The following is a 19,949-nucleotide window of genomic DNA, read 5'->3' on the forward strand; positions in this document are numbered from 1 at the left end:
ACTATATAAAATATAATACTCAAAATCGGCTATATTTTCATAAGGCTGGAGTGGTGAATGTATGTGTTTTGTAATAATAATCTAAATCTAGTAACTATCAAAGTAACTATAGTAACAAAAGTTTTCAAATGAGTATTGGTCCTGAGTTATGTCTGCTTGGTATTATACCAGAGGAGGTGCGTGATTGGAGTTACCATATTAACCCATTCTGACCCGAGATCAGATTCATAAGAGGTTTCCACTGGACACACACTGGTCTGATGAACCCATTCTGACCTGAGATCAGATTCTAAAAATGTCAGTCGTTCTTCGATTTAAAAAAAAAAATAGCAGACCTACAAGCTCGTATCGCGCCACTCGGTTGGCGCGATATGAGCTTGTAGATCTGCTATTTTTCAATAGCTAAAGCATAACATGATGCCAACACCAAAATGGGTGCCCGGTCAGAATGGGTTAAGGGTACTTTTACTGATTGCTAAGAAAATGATAACAGTAAATTGGAAGGAAACAAAGCCACCTACTATAACCCAATGGAAGCAGAGACTGAAGCAGGTTTATATAATGGAAGAAATGACCGCAAGGTTACAATTAAAAATGGAAAGTTTCATACTTAGATGGACTTCTGTGATATTGTATTTGGGTGTTTCAGTGTATGTGTAGAGGTTGTTGGGTCTGTAAAAGTGTCATGTAGGGGTTGTTGTGTCTGAAAAAGAAAAAAAAAAGCTTTATATAACTGAAATGTATTGTGAGTCATGTCTCCAGATCTTCTCCTGCCTAGTCTTACACTCATCTTGAACAATGCTGTACTATTGTAGTTATGTCAAGCTGTTTTTCTGTTTTTTTTTTGTTTTGTTTTTTGTGTTATGTTTTTTGTTTCATCCTTCTGTTTTTTGTTTTCATTGTTTCGTATGTTTGACTTGTGTTCGATTATTCTTTATTATTTGGTGTGTTAAAAAAAGAAAAACGTTTGAATAAAAAAAAAAGTTTTCAAATAAATGTAGTGGAGTCAAAGTGCAATATTTGCATCTGAGATGTATAAGCAGAAGTAAAATAATTGGAAAGTATAAAGTACAAATACCTCACAATTCATAGTACAGTACAGTACTTAAGTACAGTACTTACTGTAAGTGAATGTGCATAGATACTTTTCACCACTGATTATTTTGGGAGGCCCGCTGGCAGCATCCTAGCGGCCCTCCAGTGGGACCCCGGCCCGCAGCTTGAGAACCACCGTCCTATAGCCATGCAGCGTCTCAGAGTGAGAATGAACCTAGACGCTGATTTGTGCTAAATTCGTCCTGAGACACTGACACATGAGGCCCGTTGTCGGCCAATCGGCTGAGACGCTGACTTCCCCCCCCCCCCCCCCCCCCCCCCCGGCCGTTAGCCAATGGTGCACCTCCGTGTGGCTCCTCCCCCCTCCGCCCTGTGCCTTCACACCGTCTCTCTCAGTGTGAGAGCTCGGTGCTCTTGTTGCCATGCCAACGCCTGCATGCTGCACACACACACACACACACACACACACACACACACACACACACACAATACAGGTGAGAAAGTTAGACCGTTCAACACAAGTCAAGGTTTCTGCTGGCAGAGACGGAGGATTGCACAGCAGCATTGTCTGTCTGTCTGTCTGTCTGTCTGTCTGTCTGTCTGTCTGTCTGTCTGTCTGTCTGTCTGTCTGTCTGTCTGTCTGTGTCTGCCTGTCTCTCTGTCTGTCTGTCTCTCTGTCTCACGGGTTGAAAAAGGCTCAGCAGAATATGCATGTGGCTCTCTGATAACAACCTGTCATTTTAAACTGAATCCATTCTTTTTTGGGTTCAAAAATAATCTCGTTGAATGAGATTATTTTTGGGCCCAAAATGAGTTTAAGGAGAAGGATTACCTATCTGGGTCTTATTTTGAAAATGAAAAAAGAAAAAGGAAAAAGTAATCAAATCAACCCAAAGAACAAGACATTTGTTATTTTCACTAAAGTGCAAACTATACAGACCTCTCAAAAACAATCTAATTAGACCTCACTTCCAGGACTCACTCTGCTAGGCCAGGAAGGCTCAGGGTAGAGGACAGAGTACAGCAGACTGAGCAGAGTACAGTGGGCCTGCTCTTCAACATACCCGGGTGTAGGCCTACCCGTCAAGCTACTGCAGTACAGTGGGAGACAGACCATACCCGGATGTAGGCCTACCTGTCAAGCTACTGCTCTACAGTGGGAGACAGACCATACCCGGATGTAGGCCTATACCCGTCAAGCTACTGCACTACAGTGAGAGACAGACCATACCCGGATGTAGGCCTATACCCGTCAAGCTACTGCACTACAGTGGGAGACAGACCATACCCGGATGTAGGCCTATACCCGTCAAACTACTGCTCTACAGTGGGAGACAGACCATACCCGGATGTAGGCCTACCCGTCAATCATTGTGCTACCACACTATCTCCAAGATGGTTCCCAGACCATCTTGGAGATACAATCCTTCCATCTGATCCTTGGTCTGCCCCGGGGTCTCCTCCCAGCGGGACGTGCATCGAGGGAGACGCTCGAGAGGCATCCTGGCCAGCAGATGGCCGAAAGCCCGTTCCTTTCCCAAGCGAAGAAGCAGCGGTTCTATACTCTCTCTCTCGCGTGACTGTCTCTCTCGCGTGACTGAACTTCTCATCCTATCTCTAAGGGAGATGCCATGCAGCCACCCGTCTGAGAAAACTCATTTCGGCCGATTATATCCGAGACCTAATTCTTCAGGTCATGACCACGTGAGAGTAGGAATGAAGATTGCTCGGTATAGACGGAGAGCGTTGCCTTCTGGCTCAGCTCTCTTTTCGCTCGGTAGACAGAGAGCTTTGCCTTCTGGCTCAGCTCTCTTTTCGTCTTTCCCCTCCAGGAAATGACCGCCACGCACCGGCTTCCATTAACCTTTGACCTGGTGTCTAATGGCTCTACTGGAGTCTGTCTCCACCACCGCTATACTCGCGTGTTTTACTCGAGTAAAAGGACCAAACACCGACCGTAATGCAGGAAACTATCCGTTACAGGAAAAAGTCAAGTCAAGACATTCGCAGTATATCCAAGAAGATATTCTTGTGTTTTTTCATGTTCTTGCTTTTGACATATAGGCATACGACAGTGAACTTATTTTTCTGTTAATGTCTTTAAACCAAAATCGTGTCCATTTATTAAAAAAAAGTAAAAACAAACAACTGAAACTCTGAAAATCACAAAACTACACGATTAGAGATCTGCTAATTCGCCGTGCGATGCCACCGTATACGGCTTTAGGGGTTAACCAACCAAAAGAAAAGGAGAAAACGCAGACGCGCACCGCGCTGTGAGCTCGTCGGTCGAGCTATTTCCAGCCAAGATATTTAAATGTGGAGCGAGAAAACACAGAAAGACCCTACTATGGCGGGTGCGGTGCGGTGCGGTGCGGTGCGGTACGCTGCGGTGCGGTGCGGTGCGGTGCGGTGCGGTGCGGTGCGGTACGGTACGGTACGGTGCGGTGCGGTGCGGTACGGTACGCTGCGGTGCGGTGCGGTGCGGTGCGGTGCGGTGCGGTGCGGTACGGTACAGTACGGTGCGGTGCGGTGCGGTGCGGTGCGGTGCGGTGCGGTGCGGTACGGTGCGGTGCGGTGCGGTGCGGTGCGGTGCGGTACGGTGCGGTGCGGTGCGGTACGGTACGGTACGGTGCGGTACGGTGCGATACGGTACGGTCGTCTCCACTCTCACTTCATTCTCACATCCACCATGGATGACGAGCAAACACAAAGACAGCACAGCACTGCTGCAGTGTGCGTGTGCACGTGTGCGTGTGCGTGTGTGTGTGTGTGTGTGTGTAGGGGGGTGGGGGGACGGATGGCCCTGGGTGCCTACCTACGTGTTTTAGATTTATTCTAACTTGCTGCAAGTATTAAAAAAAAAAAGTATACAGCAATGCCACAATGTAGACATATATACTCCCATTACAATTTTTTTTGATTGATTTGGCATTTTTATTGTGTCCTATATCCTGCATCATAAGATGGCCAGCCCACACGGGGCTCACTCATAATTCACGTACAGCACATACACCGAGATACGTCCAAGAAAAAAGAAGAGGAGAAAAAGTACGTTGACATATTAACAGTCCAGGCTGTGAGTTATACAGGTTCTCTGACACAACTGGCCACGGACAATTTTCCTGATACAAAAACGTCCCCTTCTGTATATACTGTACTGAACACTACGCTACATATACGACATTCAGACAAACAAGACAAAACGTTACAAGTACTGTATATGTATATAAGGTGTTCAAAATCTTACTAGTACAACAGTGTAGTCTACCAAAAGAAAAGAGTTTGCAGATCTTGTAGATTAAGATTTTTGTCAGGTGAAACCTGACATACAACAGGCCCGTTTTTATTAGCGACCTAGTCATGATTGACTGCCCCCCCTAAGCCAATGGGAGTCTGACTCCATACTCTGAAACGCCGCCTAAGCCAATGGGAGTCTGACTCCATACTCTGAAACGCCGCCTAAGCCAATGGGAGTCTGACCCCATACTCTGAAACGCCGCACGTCAATCACATAGTAGCGTCCTAGTCATGATTCTATGAAATTATGTAATTGCCATCTGAAAATAGTTGTTCCAGGAGGACCCCCCCCAGAAAGCGATATACGACCTTGGGGATCTGCTATTTTTCCAACAGCGGAAGTTTTACATAATGGTTAAAGTGATTAAAAGCTAAGGTGACACATGCTGAGTTCCCGGTCTTAATGTTCTGTAATGGACACACATTGTAGTTTATTATTGGGGCTGCCCTCTGGAGAAAGGTTCCGCAGCATCCGGTGCAGAAGAGCCAGACTTTGCATGAGTTTCTCCTCCCCCTCTAAGCCTATCAGACCTGTGAAGTCTAAAGTGCGTCCAATAATGCCCTCTAAGTGCGATATCCCATATCCTCTCTCCAATAGAACGCTGCTGAGGACTCCTTGCTGTGCAGTATTTCTTTTAGCCCCTCCTATATTCAGCTATAGTGTAGATTTTCGTCTTACACGTAACATTGAATTCCCATTGACAATGAATGGGGAATTGACATCATATGTAAATTATGTATGTATGTCATAATATAAATGTACGTCATACTGTATGTTCTGTATGTCCCCGGTTCAAATAATGATTATTTTGGGGGGTCCCCGGTTCAAATAATGATTATTTTGGGGGATCCCCGGTTAAATAATGATTATTTTGTGAGGTACCCGGTTCAAATAATGATTATTTTGGGGGGTCCCCGGTTAAAACATGATTATTTTGTGAGGTACCCGGTTCAAATAATGATTATTTTGGGGGGTCCCCGGTTAAATAATGATTATTTTGTGAGGTACCCGGTTCAAATAATGATTATTTTGGGGGGTCCCCGGTTCAAATAATGATTATTTTGGGGGGTCCCTGGTTCAAATAATGATTATTTTGGGGGTCCCTGGTTCAAATAATGATTATTTTGTGAGGTACCCGGTTCAAATAATGATTATTTTGGGGGGTCCCCGGTTCAAATAATGATTATTTTGGGGGGTCCCCAGTTCAAATAATGATTAATTTGTGCGGTTGGATCGCAGCCTGAAAAGGTTGAGAACCACTGATGGAGGCTATACCATGTTTTGTTTCGTCTAGTCTGTGGTGTGTTTTTTTTTTTTTTTAAGATATTTTTTTGCGGCTTACGCCTTTTATTGATTTTTTAAGGGACAGATAGTAGGCTGACAGGAAACGGGAGAGAGATGGGGGGATGACATGCGGTAAAGGCCGTGTCGGGTTCGGGAGTCGAACCCGCGGCACACCGCGACTGGATCACCAGTCCGGTGCCCAGACCGTTACGCTACGGCCTGGGCCAGTCTGTGGTGTGTTTTGGTGTATTCCTGTTAATGCGTCCTGTGACATTTGAACACTGTTGAAAAATTAATTAAAAATATGACTGATATAAAAAGATGAAACACGGAGATAGATCATGCAGAGAAGCACTCATTAATGGAACAGAGTTGTGACGGTTTGGACATTAATTGAGCACGGCATTTACAGATGAACATAATTACACACCAGTATTTTTATAATTATTCATTATGAATTATTGTTTTTGATGTAACCGGCTAAACTAATAGGGCTGCATGGGAAATAAATTAACCCCAAATAAATCAAAACCAATATTTATGCTGCGTTCTTCACACGGGAAGATGCAAAGATACAGTCTACCATTCATGTTCAATGGAAGCCAGTAACGTGAAGCTACAAAGCAAATCCGACATTTGTTGCTGCTAATAGAACCAATACTTATAAAAATATACAAGGCTTATAACCGAATAATTGAAGAAATAGGAATACAAAGAAATGTGAATAGATTTTGATTAGTCTGATTAACCTTAAAGTTGTAGAACTGCTACTTTCACTATTTAAATTAATTGTAATTGAGGTAAAGGTTTGGGGCGCACACGTTGGTCTGACGTACTAACATTCCGACAGGCATTAGTCTGACACATGTGTGGCTGCAGGTTAAGACTGACATGGGCTACAGACATGCGTTGCCGGTTAAGACACATGCGTGGCTGGTTAAGACTGACACGTGGCTCCAGACATGCATTGCCGGTTATAAGACACATGCATGCATGGCTGCATGGTTAAGACTGACACGTGGCTCCCGACATGCGTTGACGGTTATAAGACACATGCGTGGCTGGTTAAGACTGACATGTGTCTTCCCTGTGAGGTTTAGGGTTTGCGGTCGATGCCTATCGGACTGTTAAGGTGCGTTCAGACTTGGATGGTTAGAGCGGCGCGATTACATACAAAGTCAATGCAAAGACGAGAACAGGCACGACGCGACCCGGCACAGCACAAACTTTGACGAACCGAGGCGAATATATATATATATATATATATATATATATATATATATATATATATATATATATATATATATATATATATATATATATTCAGGTCTGAACGCAGCTTTAGTACGTCGGACCAAACACATGCACCCAAAAGTTTGAACTGTACTGTACTGTATATGAACGGTATCTGATGTTAGCTGAGACGCTCAAACCTCTGTTGCAGTCAAACATCATTTGATAAGTGAACCAATTTCAGTGCACCCGGCAATGTGACGCGGCACCTTTCCGAGGTTCAATCGCAATTCTGGAAATGGGGCGATCATGTTCCACTCAGGAAATAAAATGAATTACATCAAGAGGACACTTAAGATAGGCTATACTGTACACCTCTACCTGCAGTACATTATGAAGTCTAGACTATATGAGCAGACGGTACTGTACGCACGTACTGTATACTTAAAGGAGCACTTCAGCCATTTTCAACCCATCTCCATATAATTGGCCCTCACTAATGGAGCTTTTAATAGAGCATAGCAGTGTAGTTTCGGGTTCCACTGAAAGATCTGCCATTCATTTCCACCCATAGAGCTTTACTATAAAATACTAGTTAAAATATTTATATAAATTATTTTAAGCCTATAATCAAGCCACCCAGGATCGTGGTGATTCATGACCATAATACCTTTGATTCTATGAAAAAATATAATTGGATATTTAATTATGATATATTAATTTAATTGGGATTTATTGGGATTTATTGGGATTGGCAATTTGGGGAAAGGAGTAGGAGGAGGTGATCAAGCAGCTCCACAAGACCACAACATTGGTAGGCTCAAGGCTGCATTTATTTTCCTTTTTGCAGCTGCAAGCTGGTCAATATGAGCTTGCCAGAGTCCCGACCGGTAGTACACACTGGAGATCATTTTCTGCTGGTTGCCAAGCCTGCATATTTCCAGCCTTACGTGGATTCATTCACAGTCGCTTGCCTGGTTTGGTTTTTGGAGGCTGCTTAGCTTATTTCTGTCACGACAGTTGCCACCACTGCAGCAACAACCAGTAACATCCCATCGTCTGCACAGCATGGCTAGTCGAGCAGTTCTGATTGGCTGCCTCGTCTCCAGCCATGTTGCCTCAGAATTCTTTAGGGTCACTAATTTGAGCATAACAGCGGAGCGCAGCTAAAAAGTGGCATAACGTCAGCAGCAGACCCACAGATAATAATAATGCAGCTGGTAATGAATTGATTTAATCAATTTGGGCTTGTTTTTTATCTCGAGGGTGCATGGGATGATGGGAGCCCCTCCAGCAGGCTAAGAAAATAAAAAACAATAAAGACATAATAATATTAAAAAAGATCGGGATCGGAATCGGCCGATCTTTAAAAAGAAGATTGGTGATCGGTATCGGCCCCCAAAAACGGGATTGGGGCGCTGTGGGTGCTGGCGGCGTGTTTCCTCCTCCGCGTCATCAGTGCCCATACCCGAAGGCGGGGTTGGCGAAAGGGCCTTTCTGTGTGGAGTTTGCATGTTCTCCCCGTGTCCCCTAGGGTAGGTACCCTCACAAAAACATGCAGTAATCCTGATCTCTAAACTGCCTCCCCCTGGCCAGCCGGGGCGCCTGATGGAGGGGAAAGGAACTGGTTGGAATAACGTGTTCCTTCCACGCGCTACATCCAACCAGGGAAACTCCCCCCTGTCAGGTGTAAAGGAGCAACTTGGACACTCAAGCATGAAGGAAGCATGAGTTCAAGTCCGTTGCTCTCCCAAGGTTGGCGGAGGGTGTGTAGAGCCCAGGATCACATTAGATGATTGACACAGGGGTGAAAATGGGTTACAAAATCGTGGAGAAAAGAAAAAAAAAAAAAAAAACGGGATCGGAGCATCTCTGATTTTAATCAATAGGCTTAGGGATAGAGTGGGGGTCACGGGTAAAGCCCTTTTTCAGTTGCAGTGGGCCAAAATGTCTCCGACTCTGTCCCCCTCTCCTGTGGGGTGTCCCAGGGCTCAGTCCTTGGTCCAACCCTATTTTCGTTATATATGCTATACCCTTAGGACACCTTATCAGCACTTGTAATAGTATTTCATACCATTGTTATGCAGATGACATGCAGCTTTATTATTCTTTTAACACTAAGTGCCCTGCATATTTTCATTTCAATGTTTTATTTGACTGTATATCAGCCATTAAGGTCTGGAGGTCAGATAATTTCCTCCAGCTGAACAACGAAAAAACGGAGGTACTAATTATTGCCCCTGATAACATTGTCCCCAAGGTGGTAGACTGTATCGGCCCCCTCAATCGTGCATCCCAACCTCAGAAACTTTGGCGTCAATTTTGACCAATCAATGCATCTCGACACCCACATCAAATCAGTTACCCGGACATGCTTTTTCCACCTCAAGCTTAGATCAATACCCGGAACTGAAACTCGTGATACATGCATTTGTATCATCATCACGCCTGGACTATTGCAACTCTCTTTTCACCATGTCTAAATAAATCCTCCATGGACCGCCTCCAACTGATCCAAAACTCTGCAGCCAGACTTCTAACCAGAACCAGCAGACGGTCCCACATCACTCCAATCATGGCCTCCCTGCACTGGCTTCCTGTGAATTTCAGGGTCCAGTTTAAGGTACTGGTGCTCACTTTTAGAGCTATGCATGGTCAGGCCCCGGATTACCTGGATTACCCCAGAAGGGCCCTTAGGTCTGCAGAACAGGGTCTGTTAGCCCCACCCTCCACGAAATTAAAAAACAAAGGTGACAGAGCATTTCAGGCTGTAGCGGCCAGGCTTTGGAATGCTCTTCCACTATAGCCTTGAGACTTGCCCCGTCTGTGGACATTTTTAAAAACGGCCTCAACACTTTCCTCTTTAATCAAGCATTTGTGAATGGTTCAACCTGCATTTTCAGATTTTTCCTTTACTTATTAACTATTCATGCTTGTATTATCATTTATTTGATATTAATTTTACAGCTAATTTTGTATCTGCTTTGTTTTCGTTGTCTTGTATTTTATTGCATGTAAAGCACTCTGTGAGTCCTCTCTGTGAAAGGTGCTATATAAATAAAATTTACTTACTATTACCGGCTATTTAAAAAAAAAGTCTTTACTGGATAAAGTGCAAATGTGGAATATCTTTGAAACATATGAAACACATATCTAATACAGGGCTCAGGCTCCATGGCACAAATTTTGTGGAAAAATACAAATTAATTTGGGGGTCCTTGGCATGTTCATCGAGAACCACTTGTGTAAAAAACATTTGGAAGAAAGCCCAAATATCAACTACATTTTAGAAAGCCAAAAAAAAGAAACATCAATATTTACAAGCAACAAAAACAAGCCCAAAGTTGCTTATAATAAGCAGACATGGCAACACTGGGTCACTTCCATGTGTATTTGTTGTTTGTAGAAAAAACCTACACTCAGCCTCCCCCTGAGGAACAGCGCAGCAAAGCATTTTGGGCATTGTAGGAATTCAGCAATCCAGTCAACCCCTAGTCAAATACACAGACTTCATTGTTTTTCTGGTCAAAGGGTGCAAAATTCTAATTGTGCTACTGTTATCTATTACAAATACCATTAACATTGAGTGACTGGATTTTCTTCCAGAGGTGAAGTGGCCCTTTAAGTGAAATCACTGAATATACCTTTTTAATTATATTTTTTTCACAGAATCAAAGGTTTTATGCGAGCATGATTCACCAGGATGCTGGATGGCTTGATTTCCGCTTAAATCAACCCGCTCAAATCAACATTATAATATACAGGTAAAGGGTTCCACACACCAAGAATGCATTTTAGATGAATTATAGTGATGAAGGCTGCATGGATATAGCCGAAACGTCTGTCCATTTGTGATGTAGTGAAATAATCATCATCTAAAATGCACCATCCGTGGTCCTTGATAGTGGAATGCTCATTTTGGTGAGTGTCTCAGAGGAGGTCAAAAACATGCCTATATACCACCGTGACATCATCGAGTCGAAGATCACATGGGGGGGGAAATAATATTAACGTGTGGCCCAAAATAGATCCTGACCTGACCACATTTTTTGTGGGGGGCGGGGGGGGGGGGGGGGGGGGGGGGGGCTGCAAAAGGCTAATTCAGCACATGGCTGCAATTGTTAAGCAGCAGCACATCTCACACGCACACACGCACACACACACACACACACACACACACACACACACACACGTTGTGCATGCACACACACACGTCTCACACACGCACACACGTCTCACACACACACACACACACACACACACACACACACACACACACGTCGTGCACACACACACACACACGTCACACACACAGCGGCAGCAGCAGCATCAAAACATGCCCGGTAGCGTGTATAACAGCTTGTACTACAAGCTACTTCCATCAACACAAACCAGTGCTGGAGTGGAACTATAAGTACATTTACTCACAAAAATAGCAGACCTACAAGCTCGTATCGCGCCACTCGGTGGCGCGATATGAGCTTGTAGATCTGCTATTTTTAAATAGCTGCGTAGTAGTAGGTATAGTCATGATGTGTGATGATGATGATGATGATATGATATATAGTATATGATACGTACATCGTTTTGGAGTGGACACACGCGCGTGTGTGTCAGATTGTCAGACTGTGTCTCCACTGTGTCTCCACATGTGCATGTAAAAACATTAGGCTGACGTGCATGGGCTTTCAGCCCGAGGGGTGTAGACGCTCACGTCACAGCGATGAAGGATTGATGAATGCCGACAGTTGCGTTGAGATCGGCGGATGCTATTTTTTTTTTTTTTTTTTTTTTTTTTTTCTGAGCAAGTTTGATAAATGAGGGCCAGCGTGTGATGTTAGGTCTGCTGTGCAGGGACGGCAGAAATCTGAACTCAACTGAACTGAAATTAATTGAATTTAGTGAAATTAATTCAGTTGAGTTGAATAAAAAAAGGGAAGAAATGTATTTCCCCCCCTTTGTTTTTGTTGCTTGAGAGAGATGAAACCAAATTGCAACTGTATTCAATTTGACATAATTCCCTCATATTAGCATATAATATACGCACATTGTTGAATGGTATGGCGATGCATGCGATGTTGTTTATGCGGCAACAATTATCACTAAGTCTAAATGAAAAGAACAAACGTGTTCTGCTTCACAATAGCCAGCGCTGTTTCAACCATTCAGGACTGTTTTAAGCATTATGTAATGTTATACTTTAGCTATTGAAAAATAGCAAGCTCATAGCTTGTAGATCTCCTACTTTTGAGTTAAAAAAAAGTTTTCTTTAAACTACTGAAACTATACATATTTTCAGATGGGGGTCGGCAGCCAAATACATATAGTTTTTGGGGTCCTTGACGTGAAAGACTTTGAGAACCACTGACATAGAAACATAGGTTTTCCAGAAAACTGTCATGATTTAGAAGACATTTTGTAGAATCTGGTCTACATGGATTAAACCGGGTGGCAATAGCAGCACAGGTACTGCACGGTGGGGAGATTACTTGCATTACATGCATTTCTTACAAGGCACTATATGTTGTTAAATGTGTGCTTCCATGTTGCTTTTATGGATTAGACTTCCAGCAGCCTTGCCTGGAAGCAGCCTGATTGTGATTCCTCTGTGAGACCTATAGCACATTAAATATACATACACTTAACCACTTACTGCGCAACCCTATATACGTTGTTGACATGAGTGCCCCAGGGCTCTATAATTGGTCCCATCTGTTTTGTTTTCCCCTCAAGTCTATATGCCAAATCACTTTGTGGAAAACACTGCTGTGGGCTACAGTGTACTGACACTGTGGCCTACAATATTACTGTAAAGATACTGTGGTCTACTGAATTACTGTAAAGACACTGTGGTCTACAGTATTACTGTAAAGACACTGTGGCCTATAGTATTACTGTAAAGACACTGTGGTCTACAGTATTACTGTAAAGACACTGTGGTCTACAGTATTACTGTAAATACACTGTGGTCTACAGTATTACTGTAAAGACACTGTGGTCTACTGTATTACTGTAAATACACTGTGGTCTACAGTATTACTGTAAAGACACTGTGGTCTACTGTATTACTGTAAATAAACTGTGGTCTACAGTATTACTGTAAAGACACTGTGGTCTACTGTATTACTGTAAATACACTGTGGTCTACAGTATTACTGTAAAGACACTGTGGTCTACTGTATTACTGTAAATACACTGTGGTCTACAGTATTACTGTAAAGACACTGTGGTCTACTGTATTACTGTAAATACACTGTGGTCTACAGTATTACTGTAAAGACACTGTGGTCTACAGTATTACTGTAAAGACACTGTGGTCTACAGTATTACTGTAAAGACACTGTGGTCTACAGTATTACTGTAAATACACTGTGGTCTACAGTATTACTGTAAAGACACTGTAGTCTACTGTATTACTGTAAATAAACTGTGGTCTACAGTATTACTGTAAAGACACTGTGGTCTACAGTGTTACTGTAAAGACACTGTGGTCTACTGTATTACTGTAAATACACTGTGGTCTACAGTATTACTGTAAAGACACTGTAGTCTACTGTATTACTGTAAATAAACTGTGGTCTACAGTATTACTGTAAAGACACTGTGGTCTACAGTATTACTGTAAAGACACTGTGGTCTACAGTATTACTGTAAAGATACTGTGGCCTACAGTATTACTGTAAATACACTGTGGTCTACAGTATTACTGTAAAGACACTGTGGTCTACAGTATTACTGTAAAGACACTGTGGTCTACAGTATTACTGTAAATACACTGGCCTACAGTATTACTGTAAAGACACTGTGGTCTACTGTATTACTGTAAAGACACTGTGGTCTACAGTATTACTGTAAAGACACTGTGGTCTACTGTATTACTGTAAAGACACTGTGGTCTACAGTATTACTGTAAAGACACTGTGGTCTACTGTATTACTGTAAAGACACTGTGGTCTACAGTATTACTGTAAAGACACTGTGGTCTACTGTATTACTGTAAATACACTGTGGCCTACAGTATTACTGTAAAGACACTGTGGTCTACAGTATTACTGTAAATACACTGTGGCCTACAGTATTACTGTAAAGACACTGTGGTCTACAGTATTACTGTAAAGACACTGTGGTCTACCGTATTACTGTAAAGACACTGTGGTCTACTGTATTACTGTAAAGACACTGTGCACATGAAGAACACCCAGCATTCATCAGTACAGTACGGCAGTTTGCAAGATTTGCTCTGGAGTCTGGAGTGGACAGACAGACAGACAGACAGACAGACAGACAGACAGACAGACAGACAGACAGACAGACGTCCTTAGCAAAAAACTGGTCACATGGGTGCGCCGCAAAAGCCTGAGTGAAGAGAAGCGCTGCTTTACAGAAGGGGGCTGAGCGGTGTGCCACAGGGCCCAGCCTGTGAGCAGGATGAGTTGTGTGAGGGGAAGGAGAGGAGTCGTGACACTCGCTCTGTGTGTGTGTGTGTGTGTGTGTGTGTGTGTGCTCAGTGCTGAGCTGAAGAGCTAGCAGCACCACCAAACATACTGTACATACCGATTTCACGTTTTCAAATAAATGAGTAGATCAATGCGTCACATCGCTATAAGTATTGTGAGCTTGTAAATCAGCTATTTTCAAATGGCCGAAATGTGTGTAAATATATATAGGGCTGAAGTGGTTAATACATTTGAAAACTTTAAATGGAACAGTATTTTATACTTTTGGTACTTTAAGTACATTTTGATACCAATACTTTGGTACTTTCACTCAAGTAATTTTTGATTGCCATAATTTACTTATAGAGTATAGTTCTACATTGCAGTATTGATACTTTTACTTAAGTAAAACATGAAAGTAAATGGTAATTGAAATGGTGCATTTATATAGCGCCTTCATCCGAGGTGCTTTTACATAGATTGTGCATTACATTCACCCATTCACACACACACACACATTCGCACACCGATGGCGGAGGAAACCATGCAATTAACTTAATTGCTGCCGCTAGGTGGCAGCATAAGCCGACCTAAGGAATGCAACCCATCCGCTCTAACTCTACGATCCTTGTTTCCTTTCCGGGTTATTCAGGGAGGTGGCGGCTTTTGTTATGAGTACAGTATCAGTCACATTATCTCATACCCCTTAGCTATCATTACAACCAGTTACAATTGCTCAGCGATGCGATACAAACTCACAAATGATTTACGATCGTCGGATGCGCGACGGCTCACCATGGACAGCGCACGAAGCATTTGAGATACAGCAAAAGCAAAATCCTGTTCAGGCTCAATGGATTTTAAAATCCCATAGCTGGAGGCTCTCCATACTAACCGGAGCAATGCTAAAAGGTAAATTGACGGTCGCTGCTTTCATATATGGAGTATACGGTTGTCTACGAAGTACGAACATATGCGTAGTTAGCACCAGTAGGTACCGATAGCCTAGCTACGTTTATAAACGTAGATAGCAGCGAAAAAGTTAAGGCACCAACCTGCACATTGGGAGCAAGTAGGGGTTCAGAGTCTTGCTCAAGGACACTTCGCCCCGATTCGAACCGGCAACCTTGCGGTTCCCATCCAGCTGCTCTACCCCTGAGCCACCGCCACCCATTAGTTACATTACTTTTTCCGCCACTGATGAAAAGTATTAACAAGAGCTTGTTGTGACTGAATAATAACTACACTGGATACATTGAGAAACACAGCTTCTATTTTCCTTTGTTGTTGTTTTTTTTAAATACCACGCACCACACATGCACCACACGCGCCACACACGCACCACACACACACCACACACGCACCACACACGCCACACACGCACCACACATGCACCACACACGCACCACACACGCCACACACGCACCACACACGCACCACACATGCCACACACGCACCACACATGCACCACACACGCACCACACACGCCACACACGCCACACACGCACCACACACGCACCACACACGCACCACACACGCACCACACACGCACTACACACGCACCACACACGCACCACACACGCACCACACACGCCACACACGCACCACACACGCACCACACATGCCACACACGCACCACACACGCACCACACACGCACCACACACGCACCACACACGCACCACACACGCCACACACGCCACACACACACACCACACACGCACCACACACGCCACAAACGCACCACACATGCCACACACGCACCACACATGCACCACACACGCACCACACACGCACCACACACGCACCACACACGCACCACACATGCCACACACGCACCACACATGCACCAGACACGCACCACACATGCCACACACGCACCACACATATGTCTGGCTCCGGAGCGTGAACGCTGCGAGAGTCTAACCTCGGGGGAGGAAAAAAAACAAAAAACAAAAAAACAACCACGGCTGTTGCTTTCAAATGGGCATGGAAACCTCGGAGGAAATGGAGAGTGACATGACCAGTCAAAGCAATTTGCTGGTGGGCTCGGTGTTAACAGCGCTTTGCTGCTGCTTCGCGTCAACAAACAGAGCAGCATGCGGTCCTGCTCAGCAGTCCTTTAAAAGCCTCGTCTGACACGTGCACGTGGCCCGTGCCAACTCTCACACACGTCTACAGCAACACATCCAACTCTCGCGCACGTCTACAGCAACACATCCAACTCTCACACACGTCTACAGCAACACATCCAACTCTCGCGCACGTCTACAGCAACACATCCAACTCTCGCACACGTCTACAGCAACACATCCAACTCTCGCACACGTCTACAGCAACACATCCAACTCTCGCGCACGTCTACAGCAACACATCCAACTCTCGCACACGTCTACAGCAACACATCCAACTCTCGCGCACGTCTACAGCAACACATCCAACTCTCACACACGTCTACAGCAACACATCCAACTCTCGCACACGTCTACAGCAACACATCCAACTCTCGCACACGTCTACAGCAACACATCCAACTCTCGCACACGTCTACAGCAACACATCCAACTCTCGCACACGTCTACAGCAACACATCCAACTCTCACACACGTCTACAGCAACACATCCAACTCTCGCGCACGTCTACAGCAACACATCCAACTCTCACACACGTCTACAGCAACACATCCAACTCTCGCACACGTCTACAGCAACACATCCAACTCTCACACACGTCTACAGCAACACATCCAACTCTCGCACACGTCTACAGCAACACATCCAACTCTCACACACGTCTACAGCAACACATCCAACTCTCACACACGTCTACAGCAACACATCCAACTCTCGCACACGTCTACAGCAACACATCCAACTCTCGCACACGTCTACAGCAACACATCCAACACTCACACACACACATCTACAACAACACATCCAACTGTCACACACACATCTACTACAACACATCCAACTGTCACACACGTCTACAATACACAAGTAAGACGCGCAAACGCGGGAAGCGAACGCAGCTCGTGTGTGTGTGGTTGTGAGTGTGTGTGTGTGTGTGTGTGTGTGTGTGTGTGTGTGTGTGTGTGTGTGTGTGCGCTACAGCTGCGCCCTGTGTGTGTGTGTGTGTGTGCTACAGCCGCGCCCTCTGGTGGCGGGCGGGTGGTGTAACAGCGGGACAGACACAGACATTCAGCCCTTGCTGTCATAGTAAGTGGCTCACTGCGTTCGCAAACACATCCAACTCTCACGCACGTCTACTACAAGTTAGTCTCGTGTAGCCAGACAACTATATTCCACAATCTCTGAATGCTTTATTTATAGAGTCTAAAACTACATATATAAGTCTGGAACTACAGCTCCCGAAATCCGAGTAAGGAAGCTGCCATTTCCACTCACAAAAATATATTTTAAAATATCTTTAGAGCCTATTTTTTCATATATATATATGCTTAGATGATTTCTATTTATATTAGGATAAATGTGCGCGACTGCTGTAAAGACTAAACGGAAGTGGTGAGGAGACTCATGACAGCTCTTCCGTTGCTCCAGACTGTATGACGGAAGCATCTGGTAATGCGAGACTAACTACAAGTTAACACATCCAACTCTCACACACGTCTACTATACAACACATCCTGTGGTGGGGAAAGTACTCAGTTTTTATTTATTTATTTGAAGGTAAGGTAAGTGATTTTCTTTGGTCAAGATAATGTTGAAAGTGTTAAAAAGCTCTATATTGTTTCATTCTGGATGAACCATACCATACTATATTCTGTTATATCCCATCACGAGCGAAATTACAAAACCCAAACAGAGCGCAACGCAGCCCAGCGCATGCTTATTGCTTATAGGCTAGTTTGCCTTTTTACGGAACTTAAGCCCATGCATTTGGGACACAACACAGCGTGCATATACTGTAGAATTTGGTCCTTATGAAAGACAGATGTGTATAGAATGAACTATATATAGGGTGCTATTGCGCTTCTTTGGCTCATAGTAATAGCAGAACCGTTTTCGGTGCGATAACCCATTCTGACCGGGCACCCATTTTGGTGTCAGCGTCATGTTATGCTTTAGCTATTTAAAAATAGCAGATCTACAAGCTCGTATCGCGCCACCGAGTGGTGCGATACAAGCTTGTAGGTCTGCTATTTTTTGAAAAATCGAAGAACGACTGACATTTTTAGAATCTGATCTCAGGTCAGAATGGGTTCATCAGACCAGTGTGTGTCCGGCGGAAACCTCGTGTGAATCTGATCTCAGGTCAGAATGGGTTAACTGGTTCAGTCCAACCGACGTGCCCAGTCATAAGCAATCCAACCGACGGGTCGCAATGACGTGTGTACGTCTTGTAGATCTGCTATTTTCCAATAGCTAAAGCACGACATGATGCTAACACCAAAATGGGTTCCCGACCCAAAATGGGCTAATCCAGGGCGCTCTCCGTGCAGGTTTCTATCTGATGGATATACTAAGCTCTTCATTTCTGACTTCTCAACTGCCTCTCGTTCAAAATATGAACGCGATGGATTATTTAGCGATATTATGGAAACGAGAGCAAGGTAAGCAAGCTAAAAATATCTCAGTTTTTTTTTTCCGGAACAAAAAAAAAAAAAAAAACTGCTATATAGGTGTTTAGGGGTATACTTCTATATATAGCCCCTCAGGTGTATCTATGATACAGTACTAAGTAGGGGTTGAGTACTTTGTCCAGCACTACTGAAAAGCTGCATGATAGATTATACATTGGCAGGCCCCCTCCCCTTACATTACTGTATGATAGATTATACATTGGCAGGCCCCCCTCCCCTTACATTACTGGCAAGTACCATGCACTTCCATGAAGTAATGTGAAAGTAATCGTGGCCCCTTCAAATCTGGCACGCCCTCCTTCCCTTCCCAGGCAGACAGGGATGGCACGCCCTCCTCCCCTTCGCAGGCTAGTCTCGCGTATAGCCAGACAACTATATCTCCGAATGCTACTGTATATAGAGTCTGGACCTATGAGCCCCCCATGAGCTGAGTAACGGAGGCCGCCATTCCCGTTCACGAAAATATATGTTTTTTATTTCCTTTTCTGTTAACTCATTCTGACCGGGCACCCATTTTGGTGTTGGCATCATGTCGTGCTTTAGCTATTGAAAAATAGCAGATCTACAAGCTCATATCGCGCCACCGAGTGGCGCGATATGAGCTTGTAGGTCTGCTATTTTTGAAAAATCAAAGAACGACTCACATTTTTTAATCTGATCTCAGGTCAGAATGGGTTTATTCAGACAGTGTGTGTCCAGTGGAAACCTCGTATGAATCTGATCTCAGGTCAGAATGGGTTAAGCTATACAAGCTATTATATGCTTAGATGTTTTCTACTTATATTGGGATGAATGTGCGCGACTGTAAAGACGAAACGGAAGTGGCGAGGAGGCTCCACTTCCGCTGTATCTCAATACTCATGAGACCTCTTCCGTTTGGCCCGGACTTATATGATAAAGTGTTTGGAAATCGCGGAGGCAACAGCCTGGGAAGGCCAGACAGGGAACAGAGGCCATGCTGGCCAGAGAACCCACTCCTTCCTTCTGTCGTGCAAGAGCAAGGGCTTCTCAAAGTGGTTGCCCCGGGAACATATCAC

The 19,949-nt window shown here is 44.2% G+C and overlaps 1 protein-coding gene across 2 annotated transcripts in view; it reads right to left on the reverse strand.

The window, feature by feature from the left end:
* Window positions 1–19,949, reverse strand: part of gabrb1 (gamma-aminobutyric acid type A receptor subunit beta1) — a gene marked incomplete at its 3' end in the record, with an annotated part of 138,098 nt that overhangs the window by 96,846 nt on the left and 21,303 nt on the right. The window lies entirely within an intron of this gene.

Source organism: Protomyctophum parallelum, assembly GCF_964188405.1.
Source record: "Protomyctophum parallelum genome assembly, chromosome: 20".
NCBI classification, from domain to species: Eukaryota; Metazoa; Chordata; class Actinopteri; order Myctophiformes; family Myctophidae; genus Protomyctophum; species Protomyctophum parallelum.